General features: G+C 40.1%; 1 protein-coding gene across 5 annotated transcripts in view; it reads right to left on the bottom strand.

Annotated features, from left to right (window-relative positions):
• PLPPR5 (phospholipid phosphatase related 5) overlaps positions 1 to 14,036 on the bottom strand; it is a 150,529-nt gene that overhangs the window by 98,197 nt on the left and 38,296 nt on the right. The window lies entirely within an intron of this gene.

Raw genomic sequence — 14,036 nt, 5'->3', positions numbered from 1 at the left:
ATTATGAGAAAAGAAAGCGGAGCCAATAGCATGTCTCCTAATTTGTCATTGTTTAGGTTACTTTTTAGGTCATCTTATCAAGGTTAAATAACGCACTATATAGGGAGTCCCTGATATCCCCTGGAGAAGTGATTTTGGAGTCCTTGTGAAAAGATATACCTACGATTACCAGATATTCAAAATTATGAGTGGGAGGTAGAGAAGGAGATCACAGGAGATTAAGTGTCTGTTTGACTAATTTTATCCCAACACGTGCAACAGATTATGAGGCATCTCTTAATTTTTATCCTTCCTTCTACCTCCTTTTCCTCTACTATATTTCTTCTTCCAAGTATGTGAGGGTTCAAAGTTTAACCAGAAGATGTTGAGCTGAATTACTTTAAAGGAATTTAGTCTTGCCTATCTGGTAAGGTAGAATTGAATTAGGAAAGGCTAGAGTCTATCTATAGCGTTCCAAATCCTCCTAAAATTTTTAACTTTGGCAAAGTCGAGCAGCTCATCCTAAACAGGCACAACAGGTATTTTTTATGGGTTCATCAGCTGCCACCAGGGTCCTAGGAGAAACTGACAAATAGACAAGCTGTGTGTCTGACACCTTCTTATCTTCCATTCTGAATCACTTTTTCATGCCCTACCTTCCTCTTTGCTGCTCCTTGAAAGAAGTTACTTTCTGAGTTCTCAGTTCCAACTTCTTCCAGGTCTGTTTTACCCCAGAATGTTCCAAATTCTAACATTCTATCATCCACTCCACATCATGAGCTGACTGATGCCCCCCGATTCTGCCCTCTGAGCCTTCTCTTCTCCACAGCACATATCATGGGGTCTCCACTCCCGGGTTGGCTCCACCCCACAGTACACTGAACCCACAACTCAGTCTGTTAACACACTAAACCCCCTCGACTGTAGTAGATACCCAAGAATTCTTACTGAATGCATGAATGAATCCCATCCTCAATAGATCGGAAGGTCTTAATCTGCCTCTTACCTTTTACCTGACTCCTAATAACCACCTTTTTCTGCCTTGTTCTTGTGATGAAGGCTCTACCCTCTACCCTAGTTCCTATAAGCAGATCCTGTATGTTTAGTCTCTGAATTGGTTACCCATTTACTTACCAGACTAAAAGCTGTTTTGTCCGGGATACTCTTCCCAGTTTTCCTAATGCTAACCTCTTGCTTGTCTGTATCCCTGCACATTGCATGTTTCTGAGTTTCCTGTTTGTGTCTTGAGCATATCTGTCAAAACACTGTCTCAGTCAATATTATTTGGCTGCTACTAAAAGAATCCCACTCAAACTGGATTAAGAATAGGGAATTTATTCTAAGGTTGGTGGGTTATCTCAGAACCTAATGTGAAAGGGCACAGGATTAGGTTCAGGGATGGAAATTTCTCAGGAGTCCAGGCAACTACTCTCTCAGTCTCATTCTTCTTCTCTGGATTCATGCTGTCTCTCACCTCAGCTCATCTCTGAATGCCTGACTCATTCTTGTCTTTCTGCAGCCGGTTCTCCTGCTTCCTAGGGTACACGAGTGCTCCAGCAGTCTCCAAGAGCCCTGCTTCAACATGTCAGCTCAGTTCAAGGAAAATTCAACTAATTAGATTTACTGAACCCCAATTCAAAATTCCCAGAAGGTTCAGCTTGAGACAGGTGTCTCTTCGGTCCAATTAACCAAGGTTAAGAAGGTGTGATATGGTGTATGAAAACTGCCTGTTGGGTAGAAAGGTTAGTTCTCAAAAAAAGAGAGTTGCAGTGATGTCTACTTCAAACTCGCATCCATTATATCTTGCTGGACCTCCTCCGTGCTAGTTCTTGCCCTTCGACTAGCACTTTCTACCATGTTCTCTGGATACTGGCTTCTGTCTGCCTACCTGGACTTCATCTCATCAAATTCATGTGCCTAGGCCCTAGTGTCTGCTTTCCTTCAGTGGGTATGTCTGCTTCCCATGCTCTAGTTCTCCCTCCTTCACTGTGACATCTGTGGAACTCCTCATCCAAATCATATTCTTTCTTAACTTCCCTCATCCCAACTTCCTAAGTCAAAACTCCCATTGCTACAACTCTCAGATAAATTCAAGTAATGAAAATAACACAATTCTTATTACGATGAATACCTAGATGCCTCTGAGTTAAGGGCACTGCACTGATGTTTAAGGAAGGGTTTATAATCTAGTTGGGCGGACACAAGGTGAGATAATTAATAATGGTGCAAGGCTGTAAATGCTGACTTTTGACTGGTTTGGACAATAAGTGCCAGTAGAACATTTAGGAAGCGTCACTGAGTCACTGAGGGCATCTATGGTGGCCATGAAATGTGCCACTAGGATCTCCTGCTCTGGGCAGGCTCTTGGTCTGATGCTCCCAGTTGTCACTCCTCTGGATCAAATACTGAGTCCCTGCTGAGGCCACACTTCCTGCAGGCTCCTCCTGGCAATGGCTAGGCATGGTGGGGGAATCCAGGTGAGTCTATTCCTCTAAGACGTGGGATAAAGACTCCGCATGATTCTGGCCTTTCTTGGAACTGCGCTGTACCCTGAGGTGCTTCCTACCCAATCCTCCTTCCTTCCCCCTCTTCTTCACAGGGGTCAGCCCTCCATCATAGTCTGAAGGTTCTCCTTGCCTTCTCTGGTTTACCACTCTGCAACTTTTATCTTTTACAAGTGTTTCCCTTGATAAATATATGGTATATATCTAATCACATTTGGTACCTGCTTCTAGAAGAACCCAAATTAACATGGCATCAAAGAAAGACAGGGGGTGATTCTTATTACGCTTCAAGGAAGGATAGTTCTTAGACAGATGTAGAGGATTTGGATGGAAGCCCTATGGGGAAGACAGTATTAGGAGAGGAAAGGAGATAGCCTTTCTCCTTGTAGCTCTCAACTTGACCTGAACATAAGGCTAAAGGGGACTGAGTTTGCCTTGGAGGTAGAGGCTCTGGTCAGTGAACTGCAGACTTAAATTCTATGTTCCCTGATTTTATCAGGTTCTTTTTCTCTTGACCTGTCAGAAGCCCTCCCTAGAGGATTTCATTCCTCCTAAGGCCTTACCAATCCTTGCTACTGTAACAAGTCCTAAATATTTCTCTCTCCCCTGAGCTCCAGATGCAGGTCTCCAACCACCTATCAAATAGCAACATCTCAACATGCTCAGACCTACATACTGAAGCCTCAAAGCCTTCCCATCCAAAGTGAAATTCCAGTCCCCCACCCTAAACCTCCTGTCCAACTTGGACACACAGGCTAAAACTCTCACACCCTTACACACCGTGCTGAAACCTTCATTTCCCTCCTCTGCCTCTCTCTATCAATTGCTAACTTCTATTGCTCTTATATTTTAATGTTCTTGTATTGCTCTTATATTCTCAGAACTCACCTCTGTGCTTGCATTTTCCCTTCTCAAATTGTGTGCAATCCGAATTTCCTATTTACAATTTCCAGTGTGTCTTCATAGCCAATGGAGTAATAGGAATTGTTGTAAGAGATTGTTTACAGGTGAACCTAAACCCATCTTTTTCAGCTTCCCTTACAAGCCTCCAGACACGCTATGTTCTAGTCACAGCTAAACATTTTCATTCCCCAACATACCAGGCATTCCCATACATTCTGGCTTGTGTACTTGGTCCACGCTTATGATAGGCAATGGTAGGCAGCTCTGTTCTTAAGACATGATTTACATACTGCCTACTCTACTGCAACTCTATTCCTGGTACAACCCATCCCTCCCTCCCTCTCTGTGTTCCAATAGCACTTTGTATATTTATTATGGTACTTTACACACACTTTTACAAGTATCAGTAACATCTGTCTCCTCCACTTAATTGAGAGCTTCTCTGAGACAGGGATTGTGTAATGTTATCTTTATATTTCCATATTAAAGCCCAGTGATCGGCAATAAATCTGAATGGCTGCATGAATGAATGAAATCGAGCTCAATCTGCCCTTAATAGATAAGGACACCAACCCAGAGAGAAATAAAGAAGTCAAACATGGTTGTTACTGGCACAACCAGAATCTGAATCCAAATTTAGAGCTATTTTGACCGCAGCCTTTACCTAAGAATGTGGAAGCTTTTCTTCTAATTTTTCCAGGTTAAGCCAGGTCAGCCCCCTGATCCCTACTGACACTCCTCAATGCTCAGGTTACATCCTGGAGTCCCACCATACTCCTAGCATTTCTACAGCTTTAAGGGAAAGGTGCTGGGGCACAAAGCACTTTTATAACTCCTGGAATCTCCAGATGTAAGAGAACTGAGTATAGAAAAAGACTTTCCTAATCCTTTTGACACACACACCAGTCTTCCCACAAAGACCAAAAAAGCTTCACACCACCATTTCTAACTCTGCCATTATTATTTTGAGGTTCTCTTTCCAGTAAAATTTCTTCATATTTCTACTGTATGCATTAGGTTCTTACGTGTAACTGAGGACCTGGTGCTTTGGTCATTTCTCACCATTGTCAAGAAGGAGTTCTTAATCTGGAGTCACTGGTTGCCATTTTCAGTAGATTCCCAAAGCAGCCCTTGGGGAAAGATCATAATTGGTTGCTTTCTCTCCTGGGAGTGGGAGACAGGGAAACATGACAGGACAAGGGTATGGAAGCCATAGATGGAGATGCTAAAAGCTTTGTAGTTTTCCTTGATAAAATTCCCTTTCTCTCTGAACTTATAAATGAAAGCTGTTTCCAGACAGAGTTGAGATGATGAACAGTGTTAACTGAGACCCACCAAAAGGAAGCACGGCCCCTCCTCCTGCCTGCCACAGGCTGCAGCCGGCTACAGAGAATGAGAAAGGAGTAGAACATCGGGAAGGACACCTGTGGCTCTGGTGGGGAGAATCAACCCGCTTCCCATGGGCCAGCAGTTCATTGGGGGCATTCCTCCCCCACCTCAGCAAAAGCTCCCCATTCACTGGGAAATAAAAAAGAAAAAAAAAAAAAGACTACTGGTAGAGGGGGTGTAGGCTGGCACAGTAAGAACACAGCAGTCGACCCTCACTGCATTTCTTGCATCTGCCTCCCAGCTCCCCTCATCTGGGCTCACTAACCTCATCCCACCATCACGCCTCCCCTGCTAAGAGAGGGGAAGGCCCCTGTTCCCCCAGTTCCATTGGAAGCCCTCAGGCAACCTCGATGGAAGGTTGCTGTCAATCGTGGTCCACGACAATATATCTGGAATGTGATAAGATGCCCACCAAGGGCTCAGGAGCTGATGCAGAAGGGCTGTCACTGCTTCACAGAGCTGTGTCTGAGCAGCTGTGCTGTTCCTTGAGTCACAGCCCCGTCCCCACTGCACCCTGACAGTCTCCCTCCTTGGAGGAAGCAGTTGTGCTCCTGAACCTCACCCAGCCTGTAAATGGAAGCCCTACAGTCCACTGACCAACCAAAATGAAGTACTATGCTCCCTATGATACACCACCCTCTGAGTCACTCCATCATGCTTTACTGAACTCAGTGTTGACATTATGAAGCTGCTTGAACCCTACCTTGCTTATCGAGCTGGGCCTATACAGTCCCCCTTCCTAAATGACCCATCAATGCCTCCATCTCATCTTTGAACACAGATCTGGTATCCAGTCCTGTTTCTTATCTTTTACTATGTTCGCCAGTGAGTAAAAAGCTCCACCTGGCTGATGAAAGCGACCTACAAAAATACAGGTGTGAATCATAAATCACTAAGTATAAATTTCTCTGTTATGAGCACATAATATTGCTCTCATACCTCAGCTCCCAGGGGCTGACCCTCTGTTATCCCTACTTCTGCATGACAAAATACAGAAGTAAGTTTTTTCCAGGATGATAACATCATAGTAGACTTTCATCAAATGTCAAACTACAAATAGCTTTATGTTTTCATTTATAAAAACCCAATTAGAAATTCCTCTCCCCTTCAACTGGTGGTCACTCAAACATACCCATGCTTCATTGGTTTGAAATTAGCACAGGAAAAATATTTCAGATTGCACTACAGCAGCAGAAATCATGCAATCAGTGTGGTGGTACTGGGCATGTGTCTCACACATTTCAAATATATGTCAAATAATAATAACAACTTTAAATCATAAAAGTTTAGTAATGGCACACAGTTAAGTTTTAAAATGTAGGAGGGTACTGGGTTTATATGTCGGTTCCTATCAACCACATTTTCCATTCTTGGTTATTATACAGACATATATAGAGACAGAGCTCATTTCCCATCTAGCCAAGGAAAGTTCTAAGCTATACTAAGAGGTAAAAAGCTACACTGGGTACTATCTCATTAATTTTGTGTCATGATACAGACAGGTTTCTTCTGTGTATATACGGATTTCACTCTCTCTAACTAAGGCAGTTGCTAACTTCTTGGAACAGTTTCTGAGTGAAATTGAGGTTAGGAGAGAGGAGAATTAATTGAACTAAAATAGTAATATAGTTAGTGAAGAAGTAGCTGCACAATCCCTCCCAGCAATTCAGAAACTATGGCTATGTCTTGCTATAACCTGTTTATGTTTCATAATTTGACCACCAAAAACTTGTATTCTCACTTTCATACTATAAAGTAGCTGTGGGAAGTGGATACCTAGCTTGGACCAACATTCCCTGCACACCCACCTCTAGGTGATTTACACCAAAGGATGAATTACCTATGGTAGTTTCAGACCAAAAAGGCAAAAAATCAGGTGACTTCTCCATGTTCTCTCCCTGCATCTGTTGACTGGAAGCAGAGAGATTTCTGGGTCCATCAGTTGTTGGTGCCACAAGATGGAAGGAGTCAAGGTCCCTGAATCAGCAGCCCTGCACTGGACTGTTACATGAGTGAAAAACTCTAGTGTATGAAGCCAGTGAAATGTGGCGGTTTATTTGTTACAGCAGCTAGAACTTGCTAATTTACCTGTTTTTCATAAAAAGGGAATAAGTCTCAGGCTCAGAGTAACTCAGCAGAAAATAACTGGCTAGAATAAAAAAACATTGGTTTTCACTGTATTTAATTTATGGTTACCCTCTATTTATCAAGTGATACCGGTGTTCCATTTACAGTAATAATACAAGTTTTCTTTTATAATAATTTGTTAGCAAAGTAGATTGATTTAAAGAAAAAATAAATCATAGTTGAGGGGATATGCAGCCATGATAGAAATCATGAAGGTGATACCCTGAGAGGTAAATTTGGGACACATTTAACATATAATAAAAGCTAACTTAAAGCTTCTGCACAGCAAAAGAAACAATCAACAAAATGAAAATGCAACCTATGGAATAGGAGAAAATATATGCAAATCATGTATCTGATAAGGGGTTAATATTCAAAACATATAAAGAACTCACACATCTCAACAGCAAAAAAGTCAACCCAATTAAAAAGTAGGCAAAGGAACTGAATAGACAGTTTTCCAAAGAAGATTTACAAATGGCCAACAGGTACATGAAAAGGTGCTCCATATCACTAATTATCAGGGAATGTAAAGCAAAACCACAATGAGATATCACCTCACACTTGTGAGAATGGCTATCATCAAAAATATGAGCTAGCAAGTGTATGAGAGGGTGTGGAGAAAAGGGAACCCTTGTGAACTGTTGGTGGAAATGCAAAGTGGTACAACTACTATGGAAAACAGTATGGAGGTTTCTTAAAAAATTAAAAATAGAACTACCATATAATCAGCAATCCCACTTCTGAGGGGTATTTATCCAAAGGAACTGAAATCAGGTTATAGAAGTTACCTGCACTCCTATGTTCAGTGTGGCATTACTCACAATATCTAAGACGTGGAAACAACCTTAGTGTCCATTTATAGATGAGCTGATAAAGAAGATGTGTTATGTGTGTGTGTGTGTGTGTGTGTGTGTGTGTGTGTGTGTGTGTGTGTGTGTGTATACAGAATGGAGTTCAACCATGAGAAAGAAGGAAATCCTAGTTTGTGGCAACTTTAATGAACCCCGAGTGCATTATGCTAAGTGAAATAAATCAGACAGAGAAAGACAAATACTGCATGGTATTCACTTATATATGAAATCTAAAGAAAAGAAAAAAAAAGAAAGTTAAACTCATAGAAACAGAGAGTAGAAGGTTGGTTTGGTTACCAGGGGCTGGGAGGTTGGGGAAATGGAGAAATACTGGTCAAAGGGCACAAACTTCCAGTTATAAGATTAACATCTTCTGGGGGTCTAACATACAGCATGGTGATTATCGCAAAAAATACTGTATTATATACTTGAAGGTTGCTGAAAGAGTAGATCTTAAATATTCTCACCACACACACAAAAATGTGTAATCATGTGATGGGTTGGAGGTGTCAGCTAGGGCTACAGTGGTGATCATTTTACAATATAAAATGAATCAAACCAACACGTTGTACACCTTAAACGTACACAATGTTATATTTCAATTATATCTCAACAAAGGTGGGGGAAAAAAAGATTTCAAAAACACATAGCATGTACGACGTTTTAGGGACTATTCTCAGTGCTTTGCAAATATTTACCAATTTAATATTTAAAACAACCCTATGAGGTAGGTACTGTTATTGAAATCCAGTTACAGATGAAGACTATGAAGCACAGATAAAGTGTCTAGGATTGGATATAGAGTGAGGAAACAACCTCTCAACCCAAGGCAGTCCACCTCCTGAGCCCGTGCTCTTAAGCTTTACATGTTAATAGCAGTGGTTAAGATGTGGGTGTGCGACAACGAGGAGGCCCTAATACCTTAGGGAGAGGACAGATTTGGTGCAACAGTGGGTCAAAGGTAGCTTAGAGAGAAGGCTAGGAGGCCAAGAACTAGATTTGTTCCTGTGAATTAAGGTTTGTAGTCTTTAAAAAGAGACTCCTGTTAAAATGCAGAGAGCAGGGCATAAGAGACACATGAAAGCTGTCACACCACCCAGTGGATGAGACAATCTTATTAAATCATTTTTAATTGGGAAACCAGAGGAAAGGGATATGTTTTTTTGAGAGTGCTCGATGGGCAGTGATTCCCAGATAGGGTCTCCACACCAGCTGCGTCAGCAGCCTCTGGGAACTTGACGGAAATGCAACTCAGGGCTCACCCCAGTCCTACTGACTCGGCAACTCTGGGCACGGGTTCCAGACATTAGTGTTGTAATAAGCCCTCAAGCTCTCTACAGGCTATTTCAAGGAGTCTAAAACTCCTGATTACCGCATGTTTTAAATTTGTCAGGGACATTTTATAAAAGGGGTTTCTAGATATTTATCTGAACAAATAATTATTAGGTACTTGTACTGTGCAAAGAGCTATTCTAGGCATCGTAGTGAAGGGTGGGATTGTAGAAGAGGTTAAATGAAGCCTAAAATAAAAAGAAATCCAATGCTCTCACTTTCCAGATGTTTTACATGAGACTTGGAGAGATGAAGCACCCTGACAGGTCACCCAGTGCTCAGCACCCCAGCAGGTCACGCTCATTCTCTGGCTCAGAGTCTACTCACCGCACTTCTCACTGTGGCTGAAATGCAGGAGGCCATCAGAGAAACATCCAACTTCCCTGCCACTACGGTCACATACACAAATGCTACCAGTGAATGAGCAAAGAAGGGGTGAGATAAGGAGTAAGTGCTGATTGAGGACTTGAGTATGCGAGTGAGCAAACACCCTTGCAGAAAGGGATCCAGTCTAAGCAGCGTGGTCAGTTTTATCTCTCTAGGGCCTGAGGACCAGAGAGCAGAGGATGGAGAAATACTACCTGGAATGTTTGCTCCAAGCCCGGGAAAAGCATGCCTGTGTCTCCAAGGCAGTAGAGTGAGTATGGGCTCGAGAACCTGATTGCCTGGAATTGAGTCCTGCCTTTACCTCTTCTTAGCTGAATGACCTTAGATACGTCACATAGCTTCTCCTTGCCTCAGTGACTTCATCTATTAAAAAAAAGATGATAGAAATAATGCATCATGGGCTGTGGTAAAGATTAAGTAAGTTAACTGTTACAAAATTCTTAGAACAGGGGCCAGCACAGAGTAAGCACTATGTACATTGTAGCTATCATTAGATGCCCTTGAAGAATCTGCCCAGCTCAGATCTGTGATGGGTTAGTGTTTGTGGTAAGGGAATCTGGGATGCCTGGAATAGCATAATAAAATGGTTTGATAAGTTGGAATAGTATGAAAGTCCTGTCACTAATCTTGGGGTGCATACATGTGTTATGTTGGGGGGTTGGGGGAGTAGCATGAGGTTGCAGAGAAAGGAAACATGGTCTGCCTAACAAGGCACAGATTTACATGCTATGCTCATTCTTGTTTGTTTTTTTTTAACGACTAGACGCTTGTGAAAACCATTAAAAAAACTTCTTTCCTATTTAAAATAATAGCTGCTAATTAAACTTTACATGATATCCATACTTTGCCCAACCATTCATATAAATGTAGTGAACATAAGCTATGAGAAAAATGAATTATAAGAGCACTGTAATATAAATTCATTTTGCATACTTGTAGTATTTTTAAAAAATTTTAACATATAGGGTCAAATTCTGCATGTTCACAAATCTGTAGGCCAGTACGGTTATAGTGTACCTGTCATTCCTCAAAAGAGCTAGCTTATAATTAATAAAATCTAGTATACAGGTTATTAGCTTGCTTTCAAGCTCTTCTAAAATACATGTTTGAATTAATTTCCCCTGTTCTTATCAACAATAAAAAAGCAACATGAGAAAATTTATTCTTTGGGACCTGGAGATAACGGAGTTTTTAGAAATGAGCCTTTGAAGCACAAGCAGTAATTAAATGTCCCTATGTCAGTGCTTCTAAAACTAAGTTCAACAGGATGTTAAGTAGTTTTTTTTTTTTTCTTGTTTGTTTGTTTTTTTAGGGAGGTTGGGGGGAGACTCCTAGATCAAAAACAAATCAGCTAAAAGCTGCAAACTCTAACCCCTCCTGGAGACTCACAGCGCACATTAGCACATCAAGATTCATAATTTCCAGCTAACCTATGATGGTATTACTCTACTGTCTTCATTTTATGGATGAGGACACTAAGGTGTAGAGAAGTTATCTGACTCATCTAAGGTCATTCAGGTAATAAGTCAGGAAGTCAGGACTCACTCAGCTCCATTAAGTCCAGTTCTGGAGTTCAACTTGACATTGTAAAGCTGTATTATCTTGCTTTATTTTAGGAAGAAAAGTCTGGTAGCTAAAGCTTTCTTGTCTGAACTTTCTGCATTTAAAAGTGTAATTTCCTCCCAATTAGCTTTCCTACATAACCCAAAGCATGACAATCTGTTAAAGAAAACTGTTAACTTTCCGAAATTTATTTGATCTTAGCAATCTATCTTCTGGGGACAATCCTGGTAGAGCTGTATCCCAGAAACACTAGGCAGAGTAAGTAAAAGCAAAGTCTTTTTTTAAAAAAAAAAAGAGAAAAATTCACATTTAGGAAGGATTAGCTAGTATAGCTATTTATGATAATTGGATAAAAGAATTAGGGCTCCTTAGAAAAAGTAAAGCTGAGAAATGCTAACTTTATAAAGCAATGATGAACTCATTCACCACTTCCCTAGTTATTAGGAAGAGGAGAGAAGAATGTCTAAAACAAAACAGACCAAGTAATAATTCACACGAAAGAGAAAAATATTACCCTGAAAAATGACACAGGTGGGAAATAAAGTGGCATTTAAGGAGTGTTTTGAGACTTATCTGTGTAGCAGAAAAGCACCCAGGGAAGGATAGTGGGATTTACCTGATCTTTTCAATCGATGGCTAAGAAAGAATGACATTTCTTCTCTATAGTACAGACGAGTTATACGTTCCCTTACTGGACTTCCTTGGAATGCCTTCTGGCAACTGAATCTGGGGAGAATAATCTCAGGACCTGAGCCAATGTAGTAACTCTTCATTACTGTCTTTAGTGGACAGTAATTTTTTTTTTTTTTTTTTGGCTAGTTCGAAGAATCTACACTGCTGTTTGGTTAAGATTTCTCCTGGATCAAAATACAAGTTTCTGTTGTACAACAGGACTGAATGATTAGTGGTCACCTTCAAGTGCCTTACCCGCATTAAGGGAATATGCATTCAACAGACTAAACTCTGATACTCTGAGTAACACTCTCCTTTGATGAAAATAGGCTTTTGAGGTGACAGCTCTGCCTGGGAAAGCAGAAATAGTATTCTCTGCAATTTCAAATTCATCATACAGATCTTTCCCTTGAGGCCATCTTCTTCTGGTTTTCTTGGCTTTCATTTCTCTCATCTTTAAACAGACTGCCAGGACAAATGTCTTTTAAGGCCATTCATTTTTACTGAAAAAAAAAAAAAAAAGACTAGACATTTGAAGGACTTATTTTTAAGATACTTTCTCAAGAAAAATAAATGTTGATTACGCAGGAAATCCTTCTACTTTACCAAGTCATTAAAAATGCTGATGAGAATGTACAAAGACTAGCATGATTGAAACCCAAAAATAAATGAATGAGATGAATCTTGGCACATAAACTCATTTTGCAGTCTGGTCTCACTTGTATTTGGTGTACATGTAACTTTCCAGGTTATTGCTCCCAGCGTATTAGGAAAAGGTACAATTATAACTTAAATGTGAAACCCTAACAGTTCTGATTCCATTGAATTTATTAAGCAAGCCAATGTAAGGTTTTCCAATATATAACAGGAAATGCATTTTAGAAAACTGATTATTTATGCCAAATGCCCTTAATTTAAGCTTATGATACATACATATTATATAAATTCATAAATACACCCTCTTTGTTGTCATCTTAAAAAGTGATATATAGCACTTACCATGGACCAGGTACTGTTCTAAACACTTTACGTATATCAATTTGATATGGTCCTCAGAACTACCCTATGAGGTAGGTATTATTATCCCTTTTTACAGATAAGGAAACTGTGGCACAAAAAGGTTTAGTAATTTTCCTAAGGTCTCATAGCTAATGGCAGACCTGAGATTCAAATCCAGGCAGTGTAACTCCAATTTTAATATTATATTCATCATTAAAGATTTTTGCAGGAATGTAGTCAAAGCACTTTATAAAATCCATATTAACCTACTTTATCACTCAATGTCAAACTTGACATTGTAATATTTTTTATTATTTAGCTTGATTTTAGGAAGAAAAGTCTAGCAAAGTTTTTCACCTGAACTTCAGCACTTATGAATATAATTTCCCTCAATTAGCTTTTCTGAATAAAGTACAAATACTGGAATCTGTTCTTTAAAAAAAAGCTAGATGAGGCTTATAGATAAGATGTTCTAACGAACAGTTAAGTGCATTCAAACGAAGAGTACAGTCTGTATGGGTAGGCAGAGTGCAGTGGGGCTGGGAATATTAATTTCTGCAATGTCTTCCCAGCCTCCTGCATCTTATTTTTAGAATCAGCCTGTTACCCCGAAATGTCATTTGAAGTACTGGTGACGGCGCAGTTTGGTGGGAGGTTCAGATAATATTAGCAGGAAGTTTATTTTAAAAACTTTGAATAAAAATTATAGATTCATATTATTTCTCAAAAGAATAATGACTATATATTTATTTGCAGGAGTTTAATAGAACAGTAGAAGCCTATAGGACTGATGTAAAAATGTTTCTATTCATTCAAATTATTAAGGGAAAAGAAGTCTGACTTTGAAGTCCACTATCTCTTCCATACACAGCTTACTCAGTTTCTATGCTATTTTCCTACCACCATTCCCCCTGAGATTCAGATTAACTTTGACATATATTTGAACATGCATGTAAACAAGCTGTCCTTAGATAAGAATCCTTGACTTTTACACTTGGGAGGAATTCGATCTTATCCAGACCCTTTACCCTTCAGAAAACTTGTTCTAATATCCAAGCCAGGCATAATCTTAGATTGTGCCTCTCTCCTGAGTCCTACTGCAGGCTGTCAAAATATTTAGAGTCATTACATCTCAGCACTTAACAAGAGGGTTTCTGAAAACATAAAATGCCAGCTCGAAGCCCTCTGGCATCAACGTCCAGAATTCTGAGCAGCAATATCCAATGAAGGGTTTAGAAGCAGTTTTCCTCTGTTCCGTCCTTTGTTTCATTCAGAAATAAAATGAGTCTTTCTGATCCCTTTTATTGCACGGAACATTTTCATGTTA

This window comes from Balaenoptera borealis (assembly GCF_965194805.1).
Source record: "Balaenoptera borealis genome assembly, chromosome: 1".
Lineage (NCBI taxonomy): Eukaryota > Metazoa > Chordata > Mammalia > Artiodactyla > Balaenopteridae > Balaenoptera > Balaenoptera borealis.
The sequence above is the reverse complement of the archived record's forward strand: the minus strand, read 5'-3'. Positions and strand labels throughout refer to the sequence as shown.